Source organism: Triticum aestivum, chromosome 6A, assembly GCF_018294505.1.
Source record: "Triticum aestivum cultivar Chinese Spring chromosome 6A, IWGSC CS RefSeq v2.1, whole genome shotgun sequence".
Taxonomy (NCBI): domain Eukaryota; kingdom Viridiplantae; phylum Streptophyta; class Magnoliopsida; order Poales; family Poaceae; genus Triticum; species Triticum aestivum.
The window spans coordinates 149,240,142-149,256,489 of NC_057809.1; the positions used below are offsets into that span (position 1 = coordinate 149,240,142).

The following is a 16,348-nucleotide window of genomic DNA, read 5'->3' on the forward strand; positions in this document are numbered from 1 at the left end:
CCCCTTCCCTTGCTCCTTCTCTCTTCCTCCTACATGGGCCCAATAAGGCCCATATACCTCCCGGGGGGTTCCGGTAACCTCCCGGGGCTCCAAACTTCTCCGGAACCTTTCCGGTGTCCAAATATATCCGTCCAATATATCAATCTTTATGTCTCGACCATTTCGAGACTCCTCATCATGTCCGTAATCATATCCGGGACTCCGAACAACCTTCGGTACATCAAAATACATAAACTCATAATATAACTGTCATCGAAACCTTAAGCGTGCGGACCCTACGGTTCGAGAACGATGTAGACATGACTGAGACACATCTCTGGTCAATAACCAATAGCGGGACCTGGATGCCCATATTGGTTCCTACATATTCTACGAAGATCTTTATCGGTCAAACCGCATAACAACATACGTTGTTCCCTTTGTCATCGGTATGTTACTTGTCCGAGATTCGATCGTCGGTATCCAATACCTAGTTCAATCTCGTTACCGACAAGTCTCTTTACTCGTTCTGTAATACTTCATCGCATAACTAACTCATTAGTTACATGCTTGCAAGGCTTAGGTGATGAGCATTACCGAGAGGGCCCAGAGATACCTCTCCGACAATCGGAGTGACAAAACCTAATCTTAAATTATGCTAACTCAACATGTACCTTTGGAGACACCTGTAGTACTCCTTTATAATCACCCAGTTACGTTGTGACGTTTGGTAGTACCCAAAGTGTTCCTCCGGTAAACGGGAGTTACACAATTCTCATAGTTACAGGAACATGTATAAGTCATGAAGGAAGCAATAGCAGAATACTAAACGATCAAGTGCTAGGCTAACGGAATGGGTCAAGTCAATCACATCATTCTCCTAATGATGTGACCCCGTTAATCAAATGACAACTCTTTTGTCTATGGCTAGGAAACATAACCATCTCTGATAAACGAGCTAGTCAAGTAGAGGCATACTAGTGACACTATGTTTGTCTATGTATTCACACATGTATTATGTTTCCGGTTAATACAATTCTAGCATGAATAATAAACATTTATCATGAAATAAGGAAATAAATAATAACTTTATTATTGCCTCTAGGGCATATTTCCTTCAGTCTCCCACTTGCACTAGAGTCAATAATCTAGTTCACATCACCATGTGATTTAACACCAATATTCATATCTGTATATGATTAACACCCATAGTTCACATCATCATGTGACCAACACCCAAAGGGTTTACTAGAGTCAATAATCTAGTTCACATCGCTATGTGATTATCACCCAAAGAGTACTAAGGTGTGATCATGTTTTGCTCGTGAGAGAAGCTTAGTCAACGGGTCTGTCACATTCAGAGCCGTATGTATTTTGCAAATATTTTATGTCCACAATGCTCTGCACGGAGCTACTCTAGCTAATTGCTCCCACTTTTAATATGTATTCAGGTTGAGACTTAGAGTCATCTGGATCAGTGTAAAAGTTTGCACTGATGTAACTTTTACAATAAACTCTTTTATCACCTCCATAATCGAGAAACATCTCCTTAGTCCTTACTAAGGATATTCTTGACCAATGTCCAGTGATCTACTCCTAGATCACTATTGTACTCCCTTGCCAAATTCAGAGCAAGGTATACAATAGGTCTGGTACATAGCATACTTTATAGAACCTATGACTGAGGCATAGGGAATGACTTTTCATTCTCTTTCTATTTTCTGCTGTGGTCGGGATTTGAGTCTTACTCAATACCTTTGCAACACAGGCAAGAACTCTTTCTTTGACTGTTCCATTTTGAACTATTTCAAAATCTTGCCAAGGTATGTACTCATTGAAAATCTTATCAAGCGTCTTGATCTATCTCAATAGATCTTGATGCTCAATATGTAAGTAGCTTTTACTGAGGTCTTTTCTTTTTAAAGAACTCCTTTAAAATACTCCTTTATGCTTTGCAGAAAAATTCTACATCATTTCTGATCAACAATATGTCACTCACATATACTAATCAGAAAGGCTGTGGTGCTCCCACTCACTTTATTGTAAATACAGGCTTCATCGTAAGTCCATATAAAACTATATGCTTTGATCAATTTATCAAAGCGTATATTCCAACTCCGAGATGCTTGCACCAGTCCACAGATGGATCGCTGGAGCTTGCACATTTTGTTAGCACCTTTAGGATTGACAAAACCTTTTGGTTGTATCATATACAACTCTTCTTTAGTAAATCCATTAAGGAATGCAGTTTTGACATCCATTTGCCAGATTTCATAAAATGTGGCAATTGCTAACATGATTCAGACAGACTTAAGTATCGATACGAGTGAGAAAATCTCATCGTATTCAACCCCTTGAACTTGTTGAAAAACCTTTTGCAACAAGTCGAGCTTAGTGGATAGTAACACTACTATCAGTGTCCGTCTTCCTCTTGAAGATCCATTTATATAACATGGCTTGCTGATCATCGAGCAAGTCAATCAAAGTCCATACTTTGTTTTCATACATGGATCATATCTCAGATTTTATGGCCTTAAGCCATTTTGCGGAATCTGGGCTCATCATCGCTTCCTCGTAGTTCGTAGGTTTATCATGGTCTAGTAACATGACTTTCAGAACAGGATCACCGTACCACACTGGTGCGGACCGTACTTTGGAAGACCTACGAGGTTCTGTAGTAACTTGATCTGAAGTTTCATGATCATCATCATTAGCTTCCTCACTAATTGGTGTAGGAATCACTGGAACTGATTTCAGTGATGAACTATTTTCAATTCGGGAGAAGGTACAAATTACCTTATCAAGCTCTACTTTCCTCCCACTCACTTCTTTCGAGAAAAACTCCTTCTCTAGAAAGGATCTATTATCAGCAACAAATTTGCCTTCGGATCTGTGATAGAAGGTGTACCCAACAATTTCCTTTGGGTATTCTATAAAGACGCACTTCTCCAATTTGGGTTCGAGCTTATCAAGTTGAAAAACCCTTTTTCATATAAGCATCGCAACTCCAAACTTTAAGAAACAACAGCTTAGGTTTACTGCTAAACCATAGTTCATGCGGTGTTGTCTCAACGGATTTAGATGATGCCCTATTTTAAACGTGAATGCAGCTGTCTCTAATGCATAACCCCAAAACGACAATGGTAAATCAGCAAGAAACATCATAGATCGCACCATATCCAATAAAGTACGATTACGACGTTCGGACACACCATAACATTGTGGTGTTCTAGGTGGCATGAGTAGTGAAACTATTTCACATTGTTTTTAACTGAAGGCCAAACTCGTAACTCAAATACTCTTCTCTACGATCAGATCGTAGAAACTTTATTTTCTTGTTACGATGATTTTTCACTTCACTCTGAAATTCGTTGAACTTTTCAAATGTTTCAGACTTATGTTTCATCAAGTAGATATACTCATATCTGCTCAAATCATCTGTGAAGATCAGAAAATAATGATACCTGTCGCGAGCCTTAATATTCATCAGACCACATACATCAGTATGTATGATTTCCAACAAATCTATTGCTCGCTTCATTGTTCTGAAGAACAGAGTCTTAGTCATCTTGCCCATGAGGCATGGTTCACAAGCATCAACTGATTCATAATCAAGTGATTCCAAAAGCCCATCAGTATGGAGTTTCTTCATGCGCTTTACACCAATATGACCTAAACGGCAGTGCTACAAACAAGTTGCACTTATCATTATTAACTTTGCATCTTTTGGTTTCAATATTATGATTATGTGTATCACTACGATCGAGATCCAACGAACTATTTTCATTGGGTGTGCAACCATATAAGGTTTCATTCATGTAAACAGAACAACAATTTATTCTCTTACTTAAATGAATAATTGTATTACAATAAACATGATCAAATCATATTCATGCTCAACGCAAACACCAAATAACCCTTATTCAGGTTCAACACTAATCCCGAAAGTATAGGGAGTGTGCGACGATGATCATATCAATCTTGGAACCACTTCCAACACACATCGTCACTTCACCCTTAACTAGTCTCTGTTTATTCTGCAACTCCCGTTTCGAGTTACTAATCTTAGCAACTGAACTAGTATCAAATACTGAGGGGTTGCTATAAACACTAGTAAAGTACACATCAATAACATGTATATCAAATATACTTATGTTCACTTTGCCATCCTTCTTATCCGCCAATCACTTGGGGTAGTTCCGCTTCCAGTGACCAGTCCCTTTGCAGTAAAAGCATTTAGTCTCAGGCTTAGGATCAGACTTGGGCTTCTTCACTTGAGCAGCAACTTGCTTGCCGTTCTTATTGAAGTTCCCCTTCTTCCCTTTGCCCTTTTCTTGAAACTAGTGATCTTGTCAACCATCAACACTTGATGTTTTCCTTGATTTCTACCTTCGTCAATTTCCGCATTATGAAGAGCTTGGGAATCATTTTTGTTATCCCTTGCATATCATAGTTCATCACGAAGTTCTACTAACTTGGTGACGGTGACTAGAGAATTCTGTCAATCACTATCTTATCTGGAAGATTAACTCCCACTTGATTCAAGCGATTGTAGTACCCAGACAATCTGAGCACATGCTCACTAGTTGAGCGATTCTCCTCCATCTTTTAGCTATAGAACTTGTTGGAGATTTCATATCTCTCAACTCAGGTATTTGCTTGAAATATTAACTTCAACTCCTGGAACATCTCATATGGTCCATGACGTTCAAAACGTCTTTGAAGTCCCGATTCTAAGCCGTTAAGCATGGTGCACTTAAACTATCAAGTAGTCATCATATTGAGCTAGCCAAACGTTCATAACGTCTACATCTTCTCCTGCAATAGGTCCGTCACCTAGCGGTGCATCAAGGACATAATTCTTCTGTGCAGCAATGAGGATAAACCTCAGATTACGGAATCAATCCGCATCTTTGCTACTAACATCTTTCAACATAATTTTCTCTAGGAACACATCAAAATAAAACACAGGGAAGCAACAACGCGAGCTATTGATCTACAACATGATTTGCAAAATACTACCAGGACTAAGTTCATGATAAATTTAGGTTCAGTTTAATCATATTACTTAAGAACTCCCACTTAGATAGACATCCCTCTAATCCTCTAAGTGATCACGTGATCCAAATCAACTAAACCATGTCCGATCATCACGTGAGATGGAGTAGTTTCATCGGTGAACATCATTATGTTGATCATATTTACTATATGATTCACGCTCGACCTTTCGGTCTCCGTGTTCCGAGGCCATATCTGTATATGCTAGGCTCGTCAAGTATAACCTGAGTATTCCGCGTGTGCAACTGTTTTGCACCCGTTGTATTTGAACGTAGAGCCTATCACACCCGATCATCACGTGGTGTCTCAGCATGAAGAACTTTCGCAACGGTGCATACTCAGGGAGAACACTTCTTGATAATTAGTGAGAGATCATCTTAAAATGCTACCGTCAATCAAAGCAAGATAAGATGCATAAAGGATAAACATCACATGCAATCAATATAAGTGATATGATATGGCCATCATCATCTTGTGCCTGTGATCTCCATCTCCGAAGCACCGTCATGATCACTATCGTCACCGGCGCGACACCTTGATCTCCATCATAGCATCGTTGTCGTCTCGCCAATCTTATGCTTCCACGACTATCGCTACCGTTTAGTGATAAAGTAAAGCATTACATCGCGATTGCATTGCATACAATAAAGCGACAACCATATGGCTCCTGCCAGTTGCCGATAACTTCGGTTACAAAACATGATCATCTCATACAATAAAATATAGCATCATGTCTTGGCCATATCACATCACAACATGCCCTGCAAAAACAAGTTAGACGTCCTCTACTTTGTTGTTGCAAATTTTACGTGGCTGCTACGGGCTTAAGCAAGAACCAATCTCACCTACGCATCAAAACCACAACGATAGTTTGTCAAATAGACTCCGTTTTAACCTTCACAAGGACCGGGCGTAGCCACACTCGGTTCAACTAAAGTGAGAGAGACAGACACCCGCCAGCCACCTTTAAGCACGAGTGCTCGTAACGGTGAAACCAGTATCGCGTAAGCGTACGCGTAATATCGGTCCGGGCCGCTTCATCTCACAATACCGCTGAACCAAAGTATGACATGCTGGTAGGCAGTATGACTTATATCGTCCACAACTCACTTGTGTTCTACTCGTGCATATAACATCAACGCATAAAACCTAGGCTCGGATGCCACTGTTGGGGAACGTAGTAATTTCAAAAAATTTCCTACGCACATGCAAGATCATGGTGATGATATAGCAACGAGGGGAGAGTGTTGTCTACGTACCCTCGTAGACCGAAGCGGAAGCGTTGACGCAACGTAGAGGAAGTAGTCGTACGTCCTCCGGTTCAACCGATCCAAGTACCGTTACTCCGGCACCTCCGAGTTCTTGACACGCGTACAGCTCGATGACGCACCCTCGATCTCCGATCCAGCAGAGGCGCCGAGGGGGAGTTCCGTCAGCACGACGGCGTGGTGACGATCTTGATGTTCTCCTGTTGCAGGGCTTCGCCTAAGCACCGCTACAATATGACCGAGGTGTAATATCGTGGAGGGGGGCACCGCACACGGCTAAGGAACGATCAATGATCAACTTGTGTGTCCTAGGGTGCCCCCCTACCCCCGTATATAAAGGAGGGAGGGAGGAGGTGGACGGCCCTAGGGGGGGGCGCGCCATGAGGAGGGGGAAACCTACTCCAAGTAGGTTTCCCTCTCTTTTCCTTATCTTATTTGGACGGGGAAGGAAAGAGTACTAGTATTAGGAAGTAGTACTAGTAGTAGTAATAGGAAGAGGGGGAAGGAGAAAGGAAAGGGGGGGCCGGCCCCCCTCCCCAATTCGGACTGGGCTTGGGGGGGCACGCCCCCTTCCCTTGCTCCTTCTCTCTTCCTCCTACATGGGCCCAATAAGGCCCATATACCTCCCGGGGGGTTCCGGTAACCTCCCGGGGCTCCAAACTTCTCCGGAACCTTTCTGGTGTCCAAATATATCTGTCCAATATATCAATCTTTATGTCTCGACCATTTCGAGACTCCTCGTCATGTCCGTAATCATATCCGGGACTCCGAACAACCTTCGGTACATCAAAATACATAAACTCATAATATAACTGTCATCGAAACCTTAAGCGTGCGGACCCTACAGTTCGAGAACGATGTAGACATGACTGAGACACATCTCTGGTCAATAACCAATAGCAGGACCTGGATGCCCATATTGGTTCCTACATATTCTATGAAGATGTTTATCGGTCAAACCGCATAACAACATACGTTGTTCCCTTTGTCATCGGTATGTTACTTGTCCGAGATTCGATCGTCGGTATCCAATACCTAGTTCAATCTCGTTACCGACAAGTCTCTTTACTCGTTCTGTAATACTTCATCTCATAACTAACTCATTAGTTACATGCTTGCAAGGCTTAGGTGATGAGCATTACCGAGAGGGCCCAGAGATACCTCTCCGACAATCGGAGTGACAAAACCTAATCTTAAATTATGCTAACTCAACATGTACCTTTGGAGACACCTGTAGTACTCCTTTATAATCACCCAGTTACGTTGTGACGTTTGGTAGTACCCAAAGTGTTCCTCCGGTAAACGGGAGTTACACAATTCTCATAGTTACAGGAACATGTATAAGTCATGAAGGAAGCAATAGCAGAATACTAAACGATCAAGTGCTAGGCTAACGGAATGGGTCAAGTCAATCACATCATTCTCCTAATGATGTGACCCCGTTAATCAAATGACAACTCTTTTGTCTATGGCTAGGAAACATAACCATCTCTGATAAACGAGCTAGTCAAGTAGAGGCATACTAGTGACACTATGTTTGTCTATGTATTCACACATGTATTATGTTTCCGGTTAATACAATTCTAGCATGAATAATAAACATTTATCATGAAATAAGGAAATAAATAATAACTTTATTATTGCCTCTAGGGCATATTTCCTTCATCAAGATCCCTAAAACCCAGCCCCCCCCCCAAGTCCTTTGGCCTTGTCATGACATCCCACGAGACCCAGCATGGCTTCCTTCTTCCTTGTTTGCTGCCCCACCAAAACTGCCGTATGATGGATGTTACACTCTCGCAAACTCCTCTAGGAAGTCTAAAGCAAGACATTGAAAACACTGGGATCGCTTGTGCGACCGACTTGATGAGGACTTCCTTTCCACCAACCGAAAGCATTTTCTGCATCCATCCTCTTACTTTCTCCCACACTCTGTCTCGAAGGTACTTGAACGTGCCATTTTTTGAGTGACCGACCTCCGTTGGCAGCCCTAAATATCTGTCACTCAAAGATTCATTATGGACATTTAGTCTTTGCATGACACCTTGCTTAAGAGAATCTGGACAACCTCTGCTAAAGAAAACAGAAGATTTTTCATGATTTATTCTCTGTCCCGAGGCTCCACAATAAGTACCCAGCAGGTTTGATACCAACTCTGCTCCCTCCACACTTGACTTAAAAAGCAACAGGCTATCGTCTGCAAACAATAGATGGCTAACAGTTGGGGCTGTAGGGGCCACCTTGATGCCACCAAACGCAGACGACTGAGAACTGGACTTCAAAAGGCACGACAGGCCCTCTGCTGCAAGTAAGAAAAGGTAGGGGGAGATCGGATCTCCCTGTCGAATACCCCTTGAGGGTTTAAACTGCTCTAGCTTTTCACCATTCAACAACACAGAAAATGATACTGATTTCACCATCCCCATGATAATGTCCACCCAAGCAGACGAGAAACCTAGCTTGAGCATTATGGCCTGAAGATAATCCCACTCCAAGCGATCATATGCTTTCATCATATCAAGTTTCAGTGCACAACTGCTATTGGTTTTTGATCGGTTCCTCTTCATGAAATGCAAACACTCGTACGCACATATAATGTTATCGGATATCAATCTGCCGGGAACGAATGCTGACTGTTCTTCAGAAATAATGTCAGGTAGTATGACCTTCAGCCTATTAGCTATGACTTTTGAGGCAATTTTATAGAGCACGTTACAAAGGCTAATAGGTCTGAATTGAGAGAGGTGGGTCGGACTTGTTACCTTTGGGATCAGAACTAAGATAGTGTCATTAATTGCCTCTGCACTCTCCTCTCCCTTTATAATCCTGAGAACCACCTTTGTCACCTCGTCCCCACAGATCTCCCAATGGCGCTGGTAAAAATGTGCGGGGAAACCATCCGGACCGGGTGCCTTCGTTGGGAACATTTGGAAGAGCGCTGCCTTGACCTCATTACTGGTATACGGAGCACACAACTCCTCATTCATAGCCGGCGTTACCCTCGCAGGGACATGCATAAGAACCTCCTCCATCCCGGTCACACCCTCTATGGTGTATAGGGACTTGTAGAAATCTGTCACCATAATTCTCAGTTTAGCCGGATCATCTGTGAGCACTCCTAGGGAGTTTTGCAAGGCCTTGATCATATTTCGTTTCCGCCTCATGCTGGCTCTCATATGGAAGAATTTTGTATTTCTATATCCCGATGACAACCATTGCAACCGCGACCTCTGACGCCACATTAATTCCTCTCGATGATAAAGCTCCACCAGCTTCTCATTAATCTTCAACTCAATGTGAGTCGGCCCCGTCCGTGCCGGGTCGCTCCGGAGCTGCTCTAACTGGCATTTAGCTTCTTTAATTTGCTTTTGCACGCTCCCAAAAGTATCCTTACCCCAAACAGCGAGATCCTTCGAGATTGAGAGTAGCTTGTCCCAAAAATCTCCAACTCCATACCCTGGTGTCACCGCATTCCATCTTGAGATGATCGTGTCTCGCCACTCCTCATGTGTTTCCCACATCACTTCGTACCGGAACTGTTGGTTTGATCGTTGCTGTTGCGAGTCCGTCTCCAGCAAGATAGGCCCATGGTCTGAAGACGCGGACGTGATATGGCTAACGTGTGCTAGCGGGAACCTTGCCATCCAACTCAGCGTTGCTAGTGCGCGATCAAGGCAAACGCGCGTGTATGAGCCACCCCTCACCTTCTTCTCAAACGTCCAAAAGCGGCCCTGATAGCCCAGATCCATCAACATGCAAATATCAACAGTATCTCAGAAGGCTTGAATTTGTGCATTACTACGATTAGCAGCACCTTGATGTTCTTCCGGACGTAGAACTTCGTTGAAATCCCCCATGCAGAGCCATGGAAGGTCATTCAAAAATGATAAACCTTTCATCAGATCCCAAGTTTGGCTCCTCAAATGAGTTTGAGCCTCACCATATACAAAGGTCAACCTCCAAGGATCTTGGCCAGCCTCCTGAATTCTAGCATCAATGTGATAGACGGAGTCACCTAAAATCTGAACATCTATAGTGTTATTCCAGAAAATACCCATACCTCCACTTCTCCCTTGGCTATCAATAGCATATGCATGATCATATCCCAACGTGTTTGCAAAAGCTTCAACCCACACACCACTTATCTGTGTTTCAACAATGCATAACACGTCAGGGGCAAACTTCCTCGCGAACTCGCGAAGTTCTCGAACTGCCGCCGGTTTGCCCGCGCCACGACAGTTCCAACATAGGGCACTCATTGGGCTCGGCGGCGCTCCTCGAAGGAGCCCGCCAAATTCTTCACGGCCGAAATCGATCCATCTGAACCATCATCATCTACCTTAGACCTCTTCGGGTCTCTCTGGGGAGGAGGACTTGACAGATTGCTTCCAACAGGAACAATCGCTAGATGCATGCCACTAGCGGTGTCAGGTGGCATACCAACAGAAGCTAAGCCACTCTTGTGTTTCTCCTGTCTGTCTTGTCTCTTCCTGGTTAAGTTGTCAGTGTCCATCTCGCTAGCCACTTCTGCTGGTTCATGTGATTGATACCCACGCCCTGCTCCAGAACCATACACGCTGACAAAATCCTCCCGATCTTGTGATCGGCCTCCGTTTGATCTGCCTCCGGATCGGCCACCGCGGCGACCACCACGACGACCGCGGCCCTCTCCAGGGCCTCTACCCGATCTCATAAACCAATCAGCCCTGAGTTCCTTGAACACTAATGCAGATGGTGGGTGGATCTCGTTACCATGTTCTTTGTATAAGTGACCAAGCATCCCATAGACAGCGCACCAGTCAGGGAGCCGCTCGTACTTTACTTTGTAAATCTGCCTTTTCCCCTCTCTAACCATGGATACCGCATTCTTGAGAGGTTTGTGCACATTGATTCGTACCCAGACACGATAAAAATTCCCGGTGAAGTCATGGGACTGGGTTTCAGCAAAGAGAACCTCACCAACCTTAGAAGCCAGGGGCTGGATCAGATGAGCATAAAGATCCGGCACATCATGAATTTGGATCCAAATATCAATACTCTCGAGTTTGATCGTCGAGGGTTTTGTAATACCATCATAGGGAGCTAGCAGCACCGCATCTCCCCTAAAGTTCCATGGGCCTTCATGCATAACGCGTTCCCAATCCCCCAAACATGTGAACTGGACAGTGTACAGATTGTCCTCCAATGGTTTGAACTTCGCTTCTTGGGCCACGTCCCAGGCCGCCCGCATATTCCTGTAGAACCAGGTCTGGCTGTAGGTTTTGCTTGTATTGACCTTTATCAACGCTACCCACCTTGGTGATTCCGGCGGAGCATCCTTCTCGTCGAAGACGACGTCGTCCAGATCCTCCTCCCGGAGGCCTAGCTCCTGCATCATCTTGTCAACATCGCTGATCCCCGAGGAGCTCGAAGCTCCCTCAGCAGCCATCTAGATCACTGACCCGATGACGAACAGATCGGGTTTCTGAGGTGGAACCCTAAAACCTCGCTGCGTCCCGAACCAGGCCAAGAGCGAGCGGCGACCCCAGGGCGCCCCTTGGTCACTCCTAGCAGGGAGACGGGACGGGAACCAGCGGCAGGGAAGGGACAAGACTCAACAGCGGCGACCAGATCGCCCTGAGAGAAATACGAAACCCTAACGAGAGGGAAGCGGGCATATATTGTGGCTAATCCTGAGAGTTGGGCCGGGTCGGGCAAGCCCGGCATGGCCTGGTCGTGCTTCGGGCCATGTTGAGCTCAGGCCAGCATGCCGTGCCGTATGGCCCGGATTTAATCCGGCAATTCAACCCATGAGCGGCCGCACCGACCCGAATGGGGTGGTATGGGTCGTCATCTTCATCCATGCGTAAGCCCGATGGATAACCCAATTAGTGATGGTATGGTATGAACATAAAGTCATGCCCATGGGTCGCCTGATAAGTAGTACTCCCTCTGCAAAGAAATATAAGAGCATTTAGATCACTACGGAGGGAGTAATAATGAAATATGTATTTTATTTTATATGACATCATTGTTCTCCAAATATGCAAAAGAATGGCCCTTTCTAAATACATCCCTTTTTATTCATTTCGACAACAAGTATTTTCGGACGAAGGAAATACTTATGAAGATGCAGACTATACATTCACAGAATGCTGCCAAGGATATGTTGATTTCCGTGCTGGAGAAGTGGAGAGATAAGCCCATAAAAGAATTAACGTTTGCTTTTTTTAGGGATCTCATACTTTATTAATTAGAAACTATGTTCATAGGCAGCGGCGGCGCCAGGAATACTATACGCCCCAGGCCGACCCAGGCAACCTTCATAGCACTGTAGCTACAGTGCCGCACTGTAGCTACAGTCAATGAAGGAATCAACGCCCACGCCCCAGGCAGCGGCCCGGGCTGCCTGGGGCCTGTCTCCGCCACTGTTCATAGGGATACAAAGGGGGTCATGAGGGGATAGAAGCCACAAATGGCGACCCTGCGAAAGTGAAGAAAATTTCACAAGGTTGTGCGCCTCTAGATTCAAAGCACGACCTTTAAATACAAAATCACAACTAGCAAAATACCCTTTTCTATTATTTATCCCCTTTTTGCTAAGTACACGGTACGTGCAACATGTTGGCCTTGGTAATAATGGTGCAATATGTTGGTCTGTTGGGCTTCTAAAGGCTAAAAAGCCAATCAGCTTGTCTCCTGCCTTATAAGTACACGGTCACATTCACCTAAAAAAAAGTACACGGTCACATTGACCTAAAAAAATGTACACGGTCACATGATAAAAAAAATATGATCTAAAAAAGAACAATGTACACGGTCACATGGACAACAAACTGCACACTAGCAGCTTATTTAGTACCATCGCCTACAAATGCGCGTGGGAGGTGGAGCTATCGAGCACAATAAGCTGCGGGAGATGGGCGCCTCCTTGCGCTGTCCACGTTGGCAGGATGTGTACTGTTTGCTTTGGCCAATGGGAGCTCCAGTTCGTGTCCACGTCAACGCTCGTTTTGGACAATGGGAGCGCTGGTTGTGTGAACGCCAACGCTGGTCCGCGGTGCTCATTTGGCCACATCGACTTCGAAGTGCGAAGCAATGGGCGATTGGAACGGCAAGAGCGATCGGGCAGACCAGCTTGCGATCGACACGTTTTGTTTGTTTATCGGACTCTGCAAGTGGTCCCAGGTTTGTTCAACGGCCTGCTGTCAATGGCGTGGGTTGTTCTGTGTGGTGTGGTCGTTGCATGGACGTCTGTTGGCTCCTACGCAATGTCAGGTGTGGGCTGGAGTGCTTCTTTCAGTTCACATGCCGCTCGTGGTTTTTTCGTCTGTATTGTGGCCCTGGTTTTCTATGGGTCTGAACCGTCAGTGTCTGCAGTAAATGTTGAATCGGGTCGCCGCCTGCTCGTTCGTCTCTGTCACCTATCCCTTCTCATTTCCTCTCCCAAAAAATTCGCAGCAAGGCAACCTCTCCTTTCTCTTCTTTCCATGATCTGGTCTTTTCCATTCTTCGCCATCGGCAGGAGGCAGAGCAGGGAAGGTGGGGCGGGGAAGGAGGAGGGGAAGCGGCTGCAAGCACGCCGCCGCCCGTGCACAACGAGGGAGGATTGGGTGGGAGAAGGCAGTGGCGGCGGTTTCAGTCTGTGATCTGCCACCAGCGCCGTCACAGGGATGGATGGCAAGATCTGAGGTGAGCCCCTCCCGTGCGCCGGCATCGGTGAGGGCCGGGAGCACCACCAAGTCGTTGCACAGTCCGCCTCCAGCTTCTTTGATCAGTAAGATCTTCCTCCTCTTCCTTCCCCTCTCCTTCTCCCTCTTCCTGGCAGGACGCTTAATCTTGATTTGGGTGGTGTGATGGCCAGATAATCGTAGACTGGTAGTTATTGCTCGTGAAATTCCTCTATCTATATACGTTTGGCAGAGTTTGGTTAACTACTCCTGTTTGTAGTAGTAAAATTGCATCAGAACTCCCTCAAAAACAGTGCATTTTGATGTGTTTGAGATCGTTCCTCCCTTGAAATCACCATTATTATTATTATTATTATTATTATTATTATTATTATTATTATTATTATTATTATTATTATTATTATTATTATTATGTTTGTTTGTTTGTAGTGAAGCAATTCTTTTATCCAATTTTTGCATGTGTGTTTCCTCTGTTCGCAGGTGGTTGTTGGTTGAGCAGCGGTTTTGTGGCCTTTCATCGATCGATCGTGTTGTTTATCTTCCTGTGGTGGGCCTTCTGCTCTGTTCGTTGTCAAGATGTGGTTCTATATTCGTCCGCGTGGTTTGGTGTTTTTCGCTGTCCTTGAACCCATATGTATGTTGGTCGATTCATGCTCATTAGGTGTTTGATGCTATGCCATCCATATGGTGGCCTGAGATTTTCGTTTCTTTTGTCAGAAATCGCACGAGTGAGCTCATTCTCGACTTTGATTCGGCATTCGGTGTGCTGAGTGGATCATCTCTGCAGTTCAGGTACTATTTGGGATCTCTTTGATCTAGGTTCAGTTACTTCTGCTTGGTCTCGGTTTGTTATTCTCGCTATTATTTTGGTTGTGCTCTCTTGTGATGCGGTTGTATATCGTCGAGTCTTTCTCCATCACCACATCGTCTATCTCGGCATTTTCTTACTTTTCTATCCTTTACTAAATAGCCCACATTTCATACTCTGATTCCACTTTTCCACACATACCCTTTGATGCACAATTTTACTATCAGAAGAGCGTATGGTAGCAGCCGCTGTGGTAGGCCAAAGCACCTGTGGTCTGAGCATCAAAGATGCTGCTGGTTAATTTCACCATCGCTCTTACGATGAAATGGCTCTGGCAGGAGTGTGGGTGGATCAAATCAATTCGAGAGAGCTTGCTTTTGGGTTGTACAGATGCGGCCTAGTGTAATTTGACCTCGCCTATCCTTGTTACCAATTCCTGTCTGCTTTTTTCGGAAAAGGGATATTGTAGAAGAAAAGCGATCCGTAAAAAAATTGGTGACAACAATTTTTTAAACTAAAAGACTACTAGTATAGACAAAATTCCTATCAAATACAGTATTATCCTACAAATTTTCCATCTAACAAGGCCGCATCTCAACTAGGGCGAGGCTAGATTACATGCAAACGTAAACCCGTGGCTGTGTTTAGAAGAATGCCAGAGACGCAGGTGCATGAGAGGCACGCGAGCTGGTATACTCCAAAGGACTTACTATTTAGTTACATCAGGTGCATGCGAGGCACGCGAGCGGCTAGACTCCAAAGGACCGGACAAGTTAGTTACATCATATCTACAGGTGTTATCGAACAGAGACAGAAATACAAGACTCTTCTCTGAGCTTTTCCACTTCAATAGCCACACAGATTGTTGCCGCAGCCGTCTCCTCTCCCAACCTTTCTAGTTCTACAGCCGGCTGTTCACAACTTTTGCATTGCAGTCCATCAACGTTGTTGCTCAATATACATCTGCATATAAAGATGTCAGATTTTTTTTCATATCCTCGTTGGTACTATTATTGTGAGCGCAAAAATAAACCATCCGCCGAAGGCCGGTCAGCAGGTACCAAAGCAGTCATTCTACCATAGAATTCGCGGTCGCCCTCATGGTCACCCTTCCAGCCATCCGGAGGCCCTTCATCTCGCAGCTTCTCAAATGCTTTCATTCTCCCAAGTCCAGTAGTAAAAGGTGTCAGCAGCTCAAAAAACATTACACCAACTGAGTATAACACCTGCCAAAAAATACTTACTTACTTACGAAGCCTTTTATCCCAAACAAGTTGGGGTAGGCTAGATATGAAACCCTTTCACGAGGACTTCCCAGGAGGTCACCCATCCTAGTACTACTCTTGCCCAAATGGGTTTCATACCCAAAAGACTGGCTAGTTTTTACGTTGGCTCGCCAAGCCTATCACAACCCTTAGATATGAAACCCTTTCACGAGGACTTCCTAGGAGGTCACCCATCCTAGTACTATTCTCGCTCAAATGGGTTTCATACCTATGGGACTGGCTAGTTTTTACGTTGGCTCGCCAAGCCTATCACAACCCTCCTCCTTTACCCGGGCTTGG

The 16,348-nt window shown here is 44.7% G+C and overlaps 1 long non-coding RNA gene across 2 annotated transcripts; it reads right to left on the reverse strand.

Moving 5' to 3' along the window:
• Positions 1-15,275: 15,275 nt before the first annotated feature.
• LOC123132564 (uncharacterized) lies at positions 15,276-16,306 on the reverse strand. 2 transcript variants are annotated; one of them, XR_006464824.1, is made up of 2 exons: positions 15,862-16,306; positions 15,276-15,746 (listed from the first exon to the last, which is right to left on the reverse strand). It is a non-coding gene; the product is annotated as an uncharacterized lncRNA (long non-coding RNA). The 2 variants fall into 2 exon arrangements; XR_006464825.1 differs by having other exon boundaries at positions 15,845-16,306.
• Positions 16,307-16,348: the final 42 nt, after the last annotated feature.